Source organism: Miniopterus schreibersii, assembly GCF_964146895.1.
Source record: "Miniopterus schreibersii genome assembly, chromosome: 10".
Taxonomy (NCBI): domain Eukaryota; kingdom Metazoa; phylum Chordata; class Mammalia; order Chiroptera; family Miniopteridae; genus Miniopterus; species Miniopterus schreibersii.
In genome coordinates, this window is record NC_138110.1 from 2,292,055 (window position 1) to 2,305,855 (window position 13,801).

Here is a 13,801-nt window from a genome sequence, read left to right on the forward strand (position 1 = left end):
ACGGAAAGGCAAAGGGAACGGAATAACTAAAGCAATTTTAACAACAAAGTGAGAGAAGTCAGTCTACTTGATTTCAAGGTGTATTTTAAAGCTACAATAGGCAAAGAATAGAACAGAGAACTCAGAAATAGACCCTCCCGCATGCCCACTGATTTCTGACACTCTAGATGTGCTACCGCCTTATAGTTTCATAAGACGTTACCAATGAGAGAGTGCAGGCAAAGAGTACGGGGATCTCTGTGTTATTTCTTACAACTGCACATGAATCTATAATTTTGTCAAAATAAAAAATATATTTTAAAAAATTCACTGATATGACGGATTTTTACAGAGCTGATATTAAAAGCATTTCTGACCCCAACCTCACTTAAATTAAGGGTAGAGCGAAGGTTTTCAGTAATAAAATCCAAGTAAAAATCAAATTTGGTTTTTGCCTTTGGCGATCAACATTTGAAACCTGCGCAGTGTCTAGGCCAAAGCAAAGTGTCCGCAGTGGGCCGGAGAATGCAATTGGCTGTAACGTTGCTGGGCTGACAGCAAAGGGAAGACGAAGAAAGTGGAACTGTCCGTTTACCAAATGAGGGTAACAGTGAGAGAGAAGGGTGTCTGATGGAAAGTGTCTTTCTGGAATGAGACTCAGATGCATGTTATAGAAATGAGTAAATTTGTCTTGTTATATTGAGAATGTTTAACTTAAATATAGGTCTTCTTATTGCCTGGACTAGGTTTTCTTATGCTTGGTGCAAATGGTGGTGATGTTCTCAGACGAAGCTTCCCCATCGTGTAAACAGGCATCTTGGTGTGTAAGTATTTGGGGGGAATCAAGGAGGAACTTGTGTGATAACCACATCAAGGGTCTGCTCTGTGCCCAAGGCTTTTCCCATGTTCACTCACCCATAGGCGTGCCTCCCCCTTGGGCACAGGCCATGGGCAGCTGGCTCATGGCCTTTCTGCAGCAAGGAGCTGCTCTGAGCATCTCTATTTTATACTGCAGTGGGTCTCACCTGGGGTGAGTCTGTCCTCCTGGGGACAGGGACACTGTCTGGACACATTTTTGTTTGTTCTACCTGTGGGAGTTGCTAGGGCATCTAGTGGGTAGAGGCCGGGGATGCTGCTAAACATCGCACAGTGCACAAGGTGGTCCCGCGTGGAGAGCAACCCAACCCCCAATGGCAATCTCGTCACGATTGATAAATTCTGTTATAACAGAAGCAGCAGCTGCTGAGAAGTCATTTGCTGCAGGCGACGCTGCAGAGCAGGGATCTGAACCAAGTCTGGCTGCTCCGTCGGACCATGTTCCACCATGTGGGACCCACGCCATCAACAGTGTTGCTGGTCTGGCAGGAAAACCTTCAGAGGCTGGCAGCCGGGAGAGCACGCCCGGTGCCAGCAAGTCCAGGTGTTGGCACTGTGCCCGCCAGAATCTGAGCTGAAGAGATGAGAAGCTCTTGTCTGTTTTTCCGGACTTTTCCCAACTCCTGACATTGACTTTGCTGGCCATTGAGCCCTGCTCCAGGGCAGAAGCCAGGGAACCTCGTTCTGGTCCCCAGAAGGGCACAAGTCCCCCACAGCCTGTGGTATTTCCTTCCCTCTCCTCGACACCATCATACCATTTTCTTTTTCCTGAGTCTGAGAAAAAGATGAGACTGAGAGAACAAATTTAAAACCGACCTAAGCCCGGCCAGCGTGGCTCAGTGGTTGAGCATCGACCTGTGAACCAGGAGGCCACCGTTCAATTCCCGGTCAGGTGCAGGCCCGGGTTTCGGGCTTGATCCCAGTGGGGGCGTGCAGGAGGCATTGGTGTTTTTCTCTCTCTCCCTCTCCCTTCCTCTCTCCGAAATTGATAAAAACATTTAAAAATAAATAAATAAAAGAAATAAAACCAACCTGATCATGAGAACTCGGAGGTCACTACCACTCCCCTCCGAGCAGACAGCACTTCGTCGCCTTCCTCTCTGTCTGCGACTGAACCTTAAGTCAGTCCAAGGAAGCGGGGGGTGGGGGGCACTGTCTTATTTCTTTCTCTCTGGCTTAAACAAATAGTCATGTTCTCGGGAGAGAGTTTGTGCTGCAGCAGATGACGTGATTTTAGATGAATTCCAACAGTGCTGCTATAGTAACTGTCTTAAGCGTGATTAATGTGGGAACATTAGGAGGGCGTGTTATTATTATTCTAAATTAGGTCTTGCTTGAATTAATTTTTATGCCTGGTTACTAAGATGTGAAAGAGTTTCAGAACTGCTCCTTGAAACGTTCCTTCCTTGGAGATGAGATGAGATTGGGAACACAGGGTGCCCCGCGGAAGGAGTTTGGTTTGAGTCTTTGCCTGAGGGCCAAAGTATTATTTAGTCAGTACTCTGCTAAGAAGTGCAGCCGGCCCGCGGAGCCTTGGGTGCGGAGTTTTCCTGCGGGGTCTACCACCTGGGTCTTTGAGGTGGAAAATGCGCAGTGTCTGTTCACGGCGCCGCGCCCGCGGTGCTGGGCTGGGCAGCGCGGACCGCAGGCCCCTCTCTTTCCAAGCCCCTTTCTCACGAATGGTGCCAGGAGTAACAAACATGGTTGTAATAAGAGGCAGGGATTGTTTATGGGGCAGCGGGCAGGCATTGCGGGGCTTCCCTTTGTTCCTTTCAGCGCAGGGCCTGGGGGCGCTGACGGATCAGACGCGGACCGCGGGGTCTGGGAGGGGGCCCGGGGTGTGGGGGAGGCTGGCCGCGTGCTCAGGCCCCGGGGCTGTGGGACGCTGGGGGCACCTTGGCTTTTCCTCCGAGGGAGCTGAGAGGCTGCAGGTTTCCAGCAGAGGAGGGACCGGTGTGACGTTTGTCCTCGCAGGTCCCTGCTGCATGGGGGAAGTAGATGGCAGGGAGCCAGGCGGGAGCAGGGAGACGGCGGTGCCCCCGTAAGTGGGTTTGGGAGGCAGATGGTGAGCTAGAGGAGAGGTGCTGTTTTGTCATACATTCTGTGGTCTTAACTTTTGTTTTAAAAGTCCTTTTCTTTCCTAAGTTACAGTGACGTTACCCCACGTCCCCTCTGTAATTATAGTTTACCCTTCACGCTTAGGGCTCTAATCCACCTGGAGTCACCCTTTTAATGGGATGTTAGGTAGGGGTCCTTTTTGATTTTTAAGTTTTCCCTCTAACGTGAGTTGCTTTTCTCGACACCATCTACTAAATAAAGCCTCTGCTCCGCACGGATTCCTGTGGTCATTGTCACCGTGTGTTGAGTCTCCGCACACAGGCCTGTGTCTGAGCTCCGGGCTCGCTTCTGAGCGTGAAGCACCCTGCGCAGCAGCAGCCCGCGTCCACTGGTGATCAGCCACCGCCTTCGCTGGGCACCGAGGACACTGCTCCCTGAGAAGGACCTTTAATCCTGCCCCTCGGACGGACAGTCACTGGGGACAGGACCTGCAGCAGTAACAGCTCCAGGAGGAAGGGGCTTCACTGCGCAGCTATATCCCACTACCCCCAGGGACATGCGCTCCCAAGTCACTCTCCGCAGCTAGGTCCCCAAACGTCAGGGACTCTGATCAGATTTCACCAAGAGGATGGGAAGTGTAACAGCAAAGGCAATAGGGGAAGAAACTGCAGTCTTAACTCATTGTGGTTAAAACGTCTTCCTCTTGCCAATTTGACAAAAATGTGTGAAGACATTCATCAGGGTTCCTTCCAAGGCCCCCGAAGACTCCCAGAACCTCGGTGCTCGCGCTTAGATTCCTGGAGACCCTGCTTCTCCCCCACCACCCAAGCACTGGATGGTCCCTGGCCCTGCGCTGCCCAACCAGGGCGGCGAGCTGGGCCCACTCACCTCACTCCCGCCACAGCCAGGCGGTCACCCCTCCTGCACACACTTGGCCTCCTCTCTGGGCCCTGTCCTCTAGTCCTGCTGCCTCGCGAGCCCCCCCGAGTCCCTGCTGCTCTCACCCTTTCCACATGGAGCCCCGCTCCCTTCTCCCACTGCGGGGACAGTTCCGCTGGCTCCCCAGCGAATGTCCAGCCACGTTTCTGTCAATACCATCCTACTGTGAAAACTCCGAAAATTCCACTTCCGGGCCCCAGCTCCACAGGGCCACCCCCAAGTGCCTGAACCACCTCCTCCCGGGATGACGGGTCAGCTTCCTGGCTTTCCCCCCAGAGCTTTCCCCCCAGTACCCCCATACTTCCCCCTCGGGCAACGGAAATTCTTCTCCCAGGCGCGAAGGCCAAAACTTTCCTGTCTCCCGTGATCTCCCTTTGCAACCCGTCAGCAAATCTTAACCTTTAAAATCCACGCAGAATCCAACCAAAACCTAAAACCACAAAATGTGAAACAGAACAAAACACGGACCACAGAGCTGAGGTTTACACTTTACCAGGGAAAGAGGGCTGGGCGGTGGAATACCGATGCCCCCGGTAAAGTTCATCGTGAAGCGGTTGTTAGAAGATACTTGCAGAGATCATGTGTGGAATAAAGGAAACTCCCAGGGCTTCGATTTAAACCTCCAGAGAAAGGACAAGCAATGGCTACCTGACCTGAGGATTCGCAGAAGTAACCGATGGCCAGCCGATGGCCAGCCGATGGGGGGAGGGGTCACTAAACTGAACAGTGCCCTGCCAGAGGTGGCTTCCTGTCCTTCTGTTTTCAGGTCCCCCCAAAGACCGATTCCGGGGCAGCCCCCGTTGCTCCACAGCACAGCACAGCACAGGGGCCATGGACAACTCAAGGAGGACCTGATGCTGCGGCCAGAGGACCAGGAAAAGAGTCCCAGCAAACCAGAGTGCGGGAGGCGTTTCTCTTCTGTGTCTCCGTGTCTCTCCCAGCACTGCCTCAGGGGTGGCCACAGCCACAGGCAACTGTGTGCTGGCAACACAGGAGCTTAAAACGCTGATGACCCCCCACTGTTCTTAACGGAGAACTGGGAGAAGGTTCCCTGGGGGCTGGAGAGCAAAGGGGGGGTGCTGGGGGAAGAGGGCTGCGGGCGCCCTCGGTCCTGGGAGAACCAGCAGGAGTCTCGGCTCACCCACACTGCACGCGCAGCAAGCGCCCAAAGCAGCGTGGACAGCGTAACTATGATAAAAGGTCCCTCGAGGGCCAGGCTGGACTCGAGATAACTTATGTATTTGGTTCTGCAAGAGGCAGGAGCAGAAGGTCACAGTGAAGACTGAACTCACACAGCAGCCGCCTCCTCCAGAGGGCGCAGCGCACTCGTGGCCTGAGCCTAAGCCAGCTGCTCCCGGTAACTGACTCCCAGTCCCTGACCCTCGCACAGGCCCGTTTCCCGTCCGAGGAAAAGCAGAGGGGCGATCTCTGTTGGATCCCGGGCCCCACAAAGACATAGGAAGGACTCCAGTGACACTTCTTTGATAAAATGTTGATAACTGTTGAACTTGAGTGATGGCTACTGATTGGATGGGGAAACTTCCGCCTCATTAGTCTTAAGGCAAGTCTTTAATAATGATGAATGTAAAACACAGGGCTGAAAGCCTGACAAACCCGCACAGACCTCAGTGAGCATGATCCAGAGGTTTGTAACAGGACCCGCAGCTTAAATTCAAAATGTGCTCAGCCCAATACAAAATAGCCCGACATGCAAAGCCAGGAAAACGTGACCAGCTGTCAAGGAAAAGACAATCAGCAGAGGAGTCAGGTGTTGAAAGGATCAGATAAATACATTAAAGCGATTGCTAGAACTATGCTCCACCAAGTAAGGTAAACACACTTGAAATGAATGAAAAGATACTTTCTCAAAATGAAAGTCAAGAGTATAAAAAGAAACCAAATGGAAATTTTAGACCTGAACATTTAACATATGAAATCAAATTCCCTGGATGAGCTCGGTATCAGAATGACACAAAAAGAATTATTGGATTGGAAGCTAGATCCAGAGAAATTATCCAATCTTCAGTACCCAGAGAAAAAACGACTCAATGAAAATTAACACGTGCACTGAGTGATATCAAAAGCACTAATATTTTTAGCAGAATAAGGAGGAGAGAAGAAAGAGATTGATACAGAAGAACTTTTTGAAGAGCTAATGGCTAAAGGTATCTTAAATTTGGTGAAAGGCATAAATTTATAGATTAAAACAAACTCCAAACAAGAGAAACTAAAACACAAACCAAAACAAAACAGAGAGAATTTATCTGCATCTATGCACAACCCAAGGACACGGACAATGGTGGGGAGAGGGACTGGGGAGGGGCTGGGACAGGGTGGAACGGGTCATTGGGGAGAAAAAGGGACGCCTGTAATATTTTAAACAGAAAAACAAACAAACAAAAACCAAACCAAACCTCACAGACGCGCCTTTATTGAAGTGCTGAGAACTAGCGACTAAGGGTAAGAATGAAGGACGCAGCCTGAGGACTGGGCTTGTCCTCTGCGCCTGGTGTCTTCAAGGCTCGCCCCTGCTGTCACACGTGGCAGGGCTTCTTTCCTGCAGCTGAATAACATTCTACTGCATGCACATCCCCCCTTTCTTTACCCATTCATCCATCGATGGGCATGAAGGTCGTTCCACATGTTGACTATTGTAAATAACGCTGCGACAAACATTGGGGTGCTAATATGTCTTTGAGTCCTGTTGTGGGATTGCTGGGTCACAAAGCAGTTCTGTTTTTAATATTTTGAGGAACTTTCATACTATTCTCCACAGTGGCTGCATCATATTGCATTCCCACCAACAGTACACAAGGGGTCCAATTATCCACATCCTGGCCAACACATGTTGCTTTTTTTTCATAATAGGCATCCTAAGAGGTGTGAGGTGTTATCTCATTGTGGTTTTAATTTGCATTTTCCTGATGCTTAGTGATGTTGAGCATTTCTTCATGTATGTATCTGTTGTTCATTTGGATGTCTGCTTTGGATAAATCTTTTTCAAAACTGTAGCCTATGATGGTGATGATGATGATGGTGATGATGGTAGTGATGGTTATGATGATGGTAATAGTGCTGATGGTGCTGGTGGTGGTGATGGTGGTGGTGGTGCTGATGGTGGTGATGGTGATGATGGTGGTGATGGTGCTGATGGTGATGATGGTGATGATGGTGGTGGTGGTGCTGATGGTGGTGATGGTGGTGATGGTTATGATGCTGGTAATGGTGCTGATGGTGCTGATGCTGCTGCTGCTGATGGTGCTGATGGTGATGATGGTGGTGATGTGATGATGATGGTGATGATGATGGTGGTGATGGTGATTATGATGGTAATGGTGCTGATGGTGCTGATGGTGGTGATGGTGCTGATGGTGGTGATGGTGCTGATGGTGCTGATGGTGGTGATGGTGGTGATGGTGGTGATGGTGCTGATGGTGGTGATGGTGGTGATGGTGATGATGGTGATGGTGATGATGGTGATGATGATGGTAATGGTGCTGATGGTGCTGATGATGCTGCTGCTGATGGTGCTGATGGTGCTGATGGTGCTGATGGTGATGGTGCTGATGGTGCTGATGGTGCTGATGGTGATGATGGTGGTGATGGTGGTGATGGCGATGATGGTGGTGATGTGATGATGATGGTGATGATGATGATGGTGCTGATGGTGGTGATGTGATGATGATGGTGATGATGATGGTGGTGGTGGTGATGATGATAATGATTGTAATGGTGGTGATGATGCTGGTGATGGTGATGATTTGCTATTGAGTTGTGGAAGTTCCTTATATATTTTGGAGATTAACCCCTTGTCTGATATGTGGTTTACAAGTATTTTCTCCCATTTCATATGTTGCCTTTTCACTCTGGTGACTCTCTCCTGCTGTGCGAAATTCTTTCGTTTGATATGTATAGTCACTCATCTAGTTTTGCCTTTGTTGCCTGTGCTTTTGGTGTCATACTCATGAAATTATTGTCAAGACCAGTGTCATGAAGCTTCTCCCCTCACTTTTAAAGATCCCAGTTATCCAAAGGACTTGGAAAACTGCAAAATGTGGGGAAAGGGTCCTAGGGACTCAGCAAGTTCTGGGTGGGAGAAGTGGGGACTGGACAGTCACAGCCAAGTGGCAGCAGCGGGGCTCTGAGCCCCACCTGAAATTTGCTCTTGAAAAGTTCCTGTGAAAGCAGTCAGTGCACCCATGGGGGCCGCCATTAGCTCCATCCAGAGCAGAGCGGGGCCGTGGATCAGGGCAAAGGCGCCGGCTGCCGTTTCCAGTTCCCGCCTGGCTGCTGCCGACTCGGAGGCATTGGGGAAGGTAAATGCTGGAACACAGCCCATGCGCAACCCTCCCGTGAATTTACAAAGGAAAACCTCGCCACTGCAAGCCATCAGAAGTGAGGTCACTTACCTTTCCACACCGAGGGGGAACATCAAGTTCAGTGATGTCCTTGGCAAGCGACCCTTCTCAAAGCAGCCCCCACGGGCGCATGTGCTGGGTGAGTGTTTACTCTTCCCCTCCAGCTGCAGGCCGGGGCTGGGATTGGGTCCCAGAGGACTAGCAGGTTTCTTTTTTTAATCATTTTTTAGTTTTCAATTACAGTTGACACACAATATCACGTTAGTTTCAGGGGTACAGCATAAGGATTAAACATTTATATAACTTGCGAAGTGATCTCCCTGGTAAGACTTGCACCCATCTGACACCATCGCAGTTGTGACAATCTTATTGACTCCACTCCCTGTGCTGTACTTTACATTCTGGGACTCGTTTGTAACGACCAGTCTGTACTTCTCAATCCTTCCCCTTTTTCATCCCCCAAACCCCCTCATGGGTGGCCCCAGAGGGCATTGTGCTGAGTGAAATGAGTCAGACAGAGAAAGGCAAATGCCAGGTGACTTCACTTACATGTGGAGTCTAAAAAAGCAGAATAAACGGACAAACAAAACAGGAATCGGTTATTTCTGGGCAGGGAGACCCAGAGCGACGGACGCCGCTCCGCCTGGACAACCCCCCGCATCCTGGATGTTTTGCTCTGGGAAGAACCCTTCTCCACAAACAACGGGAAAGGCGAGTCTCAGAAGAACGGGCACAATTTCATCAAACAGAAAAGCCAGAGGAAGGAAAGGGGCGGCTAAATACTGGGGACGGGATTTCTGTTCAAAGCGCGGTGGGAGCACTCACTTCCCCGGATCACCTGGTGCCCGTGGTGATCGCTGTTTTGGAGGAAAGCTCCCTGGGACCGAGCGCCTCACGGGCCAAGGGAGCCCAGCTTTTACCCTCTGATGGGGTGGCGCTGAGCTGGAACTGCTAGTGGGAACCGCACGTGCGGCGAAGCAGGAAAGGGCTGGGCTGGGCGCCTGGGCCGTGCGGATGGGAGGAGGGCAGCCCCGTGGGCCTGTGCCCCTGCCGCTCACCCTCCCTCACGCCTGTAACTGCTGCTGAAAGTTCAGGGTGGCATTTTGCTGATTCGCCTGAAATGGTCTTGGGCTGTGGAATGCGGCTTGGCTGTTGTGAAGGCGTAAGGGGCAGATGTCCAGCTGAAGTCTTGTCGGAGTCGTTTCGATGAGTGAGCTGCTCGTAACTGCCGCCCCGTTCCTCCCGCTCGGTTCGGCAGGGCCCTTTACCAGGGAGGGCATTCATCCATCAGCAAGGATGTGCCGCTTTTCCATTTCGCTTGCCTGACAAAACGTGGCCTCACCCAGGTACCTCCACTTAAATTCAGACAAGCCGATACGGCCACTAATAGGCAGGGAGCTCGCTAACTGTGCTCTGAACAATGCATCCGTTTAACTGCGGTCGATGGACAAGCTGAATATCTACCCTTTAAAATGGGAGAGTCCAAACAGCCCATTGACCCATTTGGCCTCACATTTGATGAGAAAAGAAATTTATGCAAAACAGGAAGGATTCAGTCAGCCTGGTGAATGTGAATTTGGGCACAGCAGAGAGGCACGTTTGCAACTTGGTTCTGACACATTGTGACGATATCCATCCAAAAATAAACCAGCAACTAGGCTCCTCTCTGGCTCCTGTCTGTCTGCTTCTCAGCACCTCTGACATTTGGGCGGAGGCTTCTGTGCTGTGGGGGGCATCACGGGGAGGTTACCTCACCCCTGGTCTCCACCAGGAGATGCCAGGAGCACTGTCCCCCAGAGTCACGAACACTGGCAAGTGTCACCCGGGAGGCAAAGTTGCCCCCATTTGAGAACCATCGGTGTGGATCACAGAATCCCGGCAGTCCGTGCGTTACTGAAAGCCGTCATTTCCCGGCAGACAGCGTCCTGCCTCTGCAGGTGTTGCGGTCCCCGGGGAGGGAACACAGGTGGTGCTCAGGCCCAGGCCCAGGCCCTGCGTGGAGGAAACGCTCTGGTATGCTGTGGCTGTCCTTACAGCCATGGTCATCCCACTGCTGGACACACCTTCTGCGTCTTCAACCATTAACCCACCTGCCATCTGTGTCCGTCCGTGCGTCTCTGGATGGCAAGGCCCAGATGTACGTCCAGGTGCCTTGCACACAGGAGACGCTCCCCAGACGCTTATGGGAAAATGACAACTAAAGAAATGAGTGGGCGTGGAAGTAACAGCTTGGGCGGGACGCGGTTTCTGGGTGAACTCACGGGGCCACCAAACCTGTCCCAGCCTTTGAACCCAGGTGACACCACTCAGGTTACTAATAAGGAACAGTTCTGATCACCTAGCATGGTGCGGTCCCCTCCCCTCGTCCTGGCCACATTTCCTGAGCCAGAACCGCCTCCGCACTCGGGAAAAACCTAACCAGCCCCCTGGGGTGACCACCTGCTTGGCGCGCACCTGCCCTGGGGAGCCGCAGTTCCTGCAGACAGATGGGCACTTTCCCAGCTTCGCTCCAAATATAATAAATAGCAGGTTGATACTCCAGGGGGACATTGGAAAAGTGACTTGCTTTCAGATTAACAAGCAGACAGGGAGTAGAGTAAATGTTTTTCTGTAAATGTATTAAAAAAAAACAACAACATAAAGAAGGGCTTGAGTGAGATTTGGTAGTTGGCTTTTGTGTCTCTCACAAGAGGAGATTAGTCACCCGGGCTTTCCAGGTGCTACTTTGTATCTTGTGAAATTGCAAAGAGCAGGGGAAAGCAGGGGAGAGACTGCAGACTCCGCTCTGTTCGGCTGGAATCAAACACGAAACAGAATTTTCAATGCTGCGGCTTCAGCCAGGAGGGAGGCAGCGGGCAGCGGGGAAGGCCCTGGTCCGAGCGGAAGCGGAGAAACAAGCTGCTCTGTGGCATTAACCCGGGGTCCCGGTGCTCCCCCCCCGCACGCCGGACTGCTTTCCTTTCCTGAAGCGGACAAAGGGGGGCCGCGTCCTAGGCTTTCCAAGAGTCTGGAGGTTAGAGATAACCATATCAATATTCGAGCGAGATCACACTTCCCCCTTCCCCCTGCTTTCATCTCAGCTCACTGCGTGGAAAGCAAACACCCCGGGGCATGCGTTAGGCTTCCAGAAAACAAGCGGCTGTCTGGGAGAGAGACGCCCGCACCTGATGTTTGATCATAAATAAATGAGAAGTCTTGGGATCACAGAGAAGTAGGCAGTGGTTTCTATTTGGAAAATTGGAGAGGGTTTGAGTGCGTTATCTGCCTTTTGAGTGTGTGTGTGTGTGTGTGTGTGTGTGCACGTGTGCACACGCGTGCGGGCTGAGGGGTGGGGGGGCAGACACTGCACATCAATAAAGCTTTAGTGTCTCTGCTTTCAATTTTGGGCCTATTATTACCAGAATCAGGTTCCCGATATAGGTGTTTCAATTGAACTTGACAAGCATTATTGACAGCAGAAAACTGTTTCTAAAATTTAAGAGCTGAACAGGCAGTCACCTTTCCAAACAGACCCACACGAGTCAAACGAGAAACACGGAATTAAAGCAGGAGGGGTTTGTAATAACCAGGACCAGTTTTTAGGCCACAGGGCACAGGCGGCCTCCAAGCTACACTGAGGTTCAAAGTCCATTGTCAGAAAAACATTAGAAATCCTTTGGGCTGTTATCTAATGGACTAGACACGAAGTTTTAGGTTCTAGAGAGAAGTAACGATATTCTTATTAGTGTTTTAAATTATTTAAGTGGTTAATTTGAGAATGTAATAAAACACTTTTTTTCTTGTGAATCAATAAACATGTTTTCCGCCCGGCCGGGCGTGGCTCAGCGGTTGAGCGTCGACCTAGGATCCAGGCGATCGGGGTTCTATTCCCGGTCAGGGCACATGCCCGGGTTGCGGGCTCGATCAATGACTCTCTCATCATTGATGTTTCTCTCTCTCTCTCTCCCTCTCCTTTCCTCTCTCTGAAATCAATAAAGATATATTTAAAAACAAACAAACAAAAAAACATGTTTTCCTTCTCAGGCAAGCAGTAATGTGCCTATTTTGGTGTATATATTCTTAATTCACTTAACAGAAATTCAAAACCAGTAAGTGATTTGCTTCTGGCCAAACAACTATTTAGAGACAGAACCAGGTGAGGATTCGGGTCCCCCCAGGTGTCCTGCAATTGCTTTTCTTTTGATTCACAGGAGAATTTTGTATCCATGAGGCCAAAGCCGGGTGGAAATGCACTCACTACCTTGTCTTTGGCTTTGTTTTCCAGCCCCACCCCTGCACGGATGCCTTCAGAGTCGAAGGGAAATTGCAGGCGTGGCAACACCACCGAGCCCTCTGTGTGTAAAATATCTCTATTTCCCTCGCACAGAAACCCTCCGTGTTCTCCGGGCACTGTGCATTTTTCCAGAGTGTTTTCTGCCGTCTGCTCGCCAGTGCAGAATGAGCTGATGAAGGAGAGCATTTTAATACATGGTCTGAGCACGCGATCAGGTAATTTGATCACTGGGGGCCACCTTGCTTCCTCCCAGCAAACTTTCAGGAAAAATGACTCAGATGAGCCAGAATTTGATTTTCTCAGTCGTGCCCAGAAGGGCAGACCCAGATGCTCGAGCACCTTATTGCAGGCCCCGAGGTGGGTTAGAAATGAGTTTCTTTTCCCCTGTCTGACTGGTGATGCGGGGACACAAACACGCACAGCTCTCCCCGAGCCCTCCCGCTGACTCTCCCGTGGGCGGCAGCGGCCGGCCGCAGCTCGCAGCAATCGCTCCGCAGGGCTGGCCCGTGTCAGGTCGGGAGCCCAGCAGACGCGGGGTGGTCAGCATTGCTCCCAGAGATCCGACTGGGCAGCCTGGGCAGCCGAGGGACGCTGAGCGTAGCCAAAGCCATCAATTAATTTATGAGTATCGATCAATCTGTTTGAACCTGGCTCTTTTTCTCCCTTGGTCTTATAGTCTGCTCTAGGCGGAAAGACCCAGAAAGGCCCCGGTGCTGGCATTCCTGTCAGTTACAAGGTCTGCACACCTTGCCCCAGACCTCGTCGATGACCGGGACTCACTCATTTCTTTAGTGTGAAATAGACTCTCCCGGGCTGGAGACAACCCGAGCAGATGGAAGTGAGAACCTGAACTCGGGCGCAGTGGGGAGCGGGACGAGCTGTCAGCACGGAGCTGACAGGCGTGGGAGTCGAGACAAGCCAATGAGGCAGAGCTGGGCCGTGAAGGCCGGGCTGGGTAGGCGTGACCTTCAGTGGTGGGTGGGGTCAGACTGACCTTGAGGGCTGGGACCTATCATGTCTTCACCAGCCCTCACGACTCCTGCCGATGTCCCCTGAGACAAGCAAGAGGCTGCAGGCTTGGGGTCCCCCACCAGCTTTAGCATTAGGAGAGCGTGTGAGAGCCTAAATTTGTTTTCATTATGTACAGTTACCTCCTTATGACAAGTCATAATGACTTTCACTTAGGGTAGACATATGAATTCTCCTTTTAAAACAATTTGATACCTGATAAAGGTGATTTAATTAGTAAGAGGGAAGCAAACAAAGCTGGCTGCGGCCACGAGAGAGGGCGTGAGGCGGGAGGGGCCACTGTCCACAA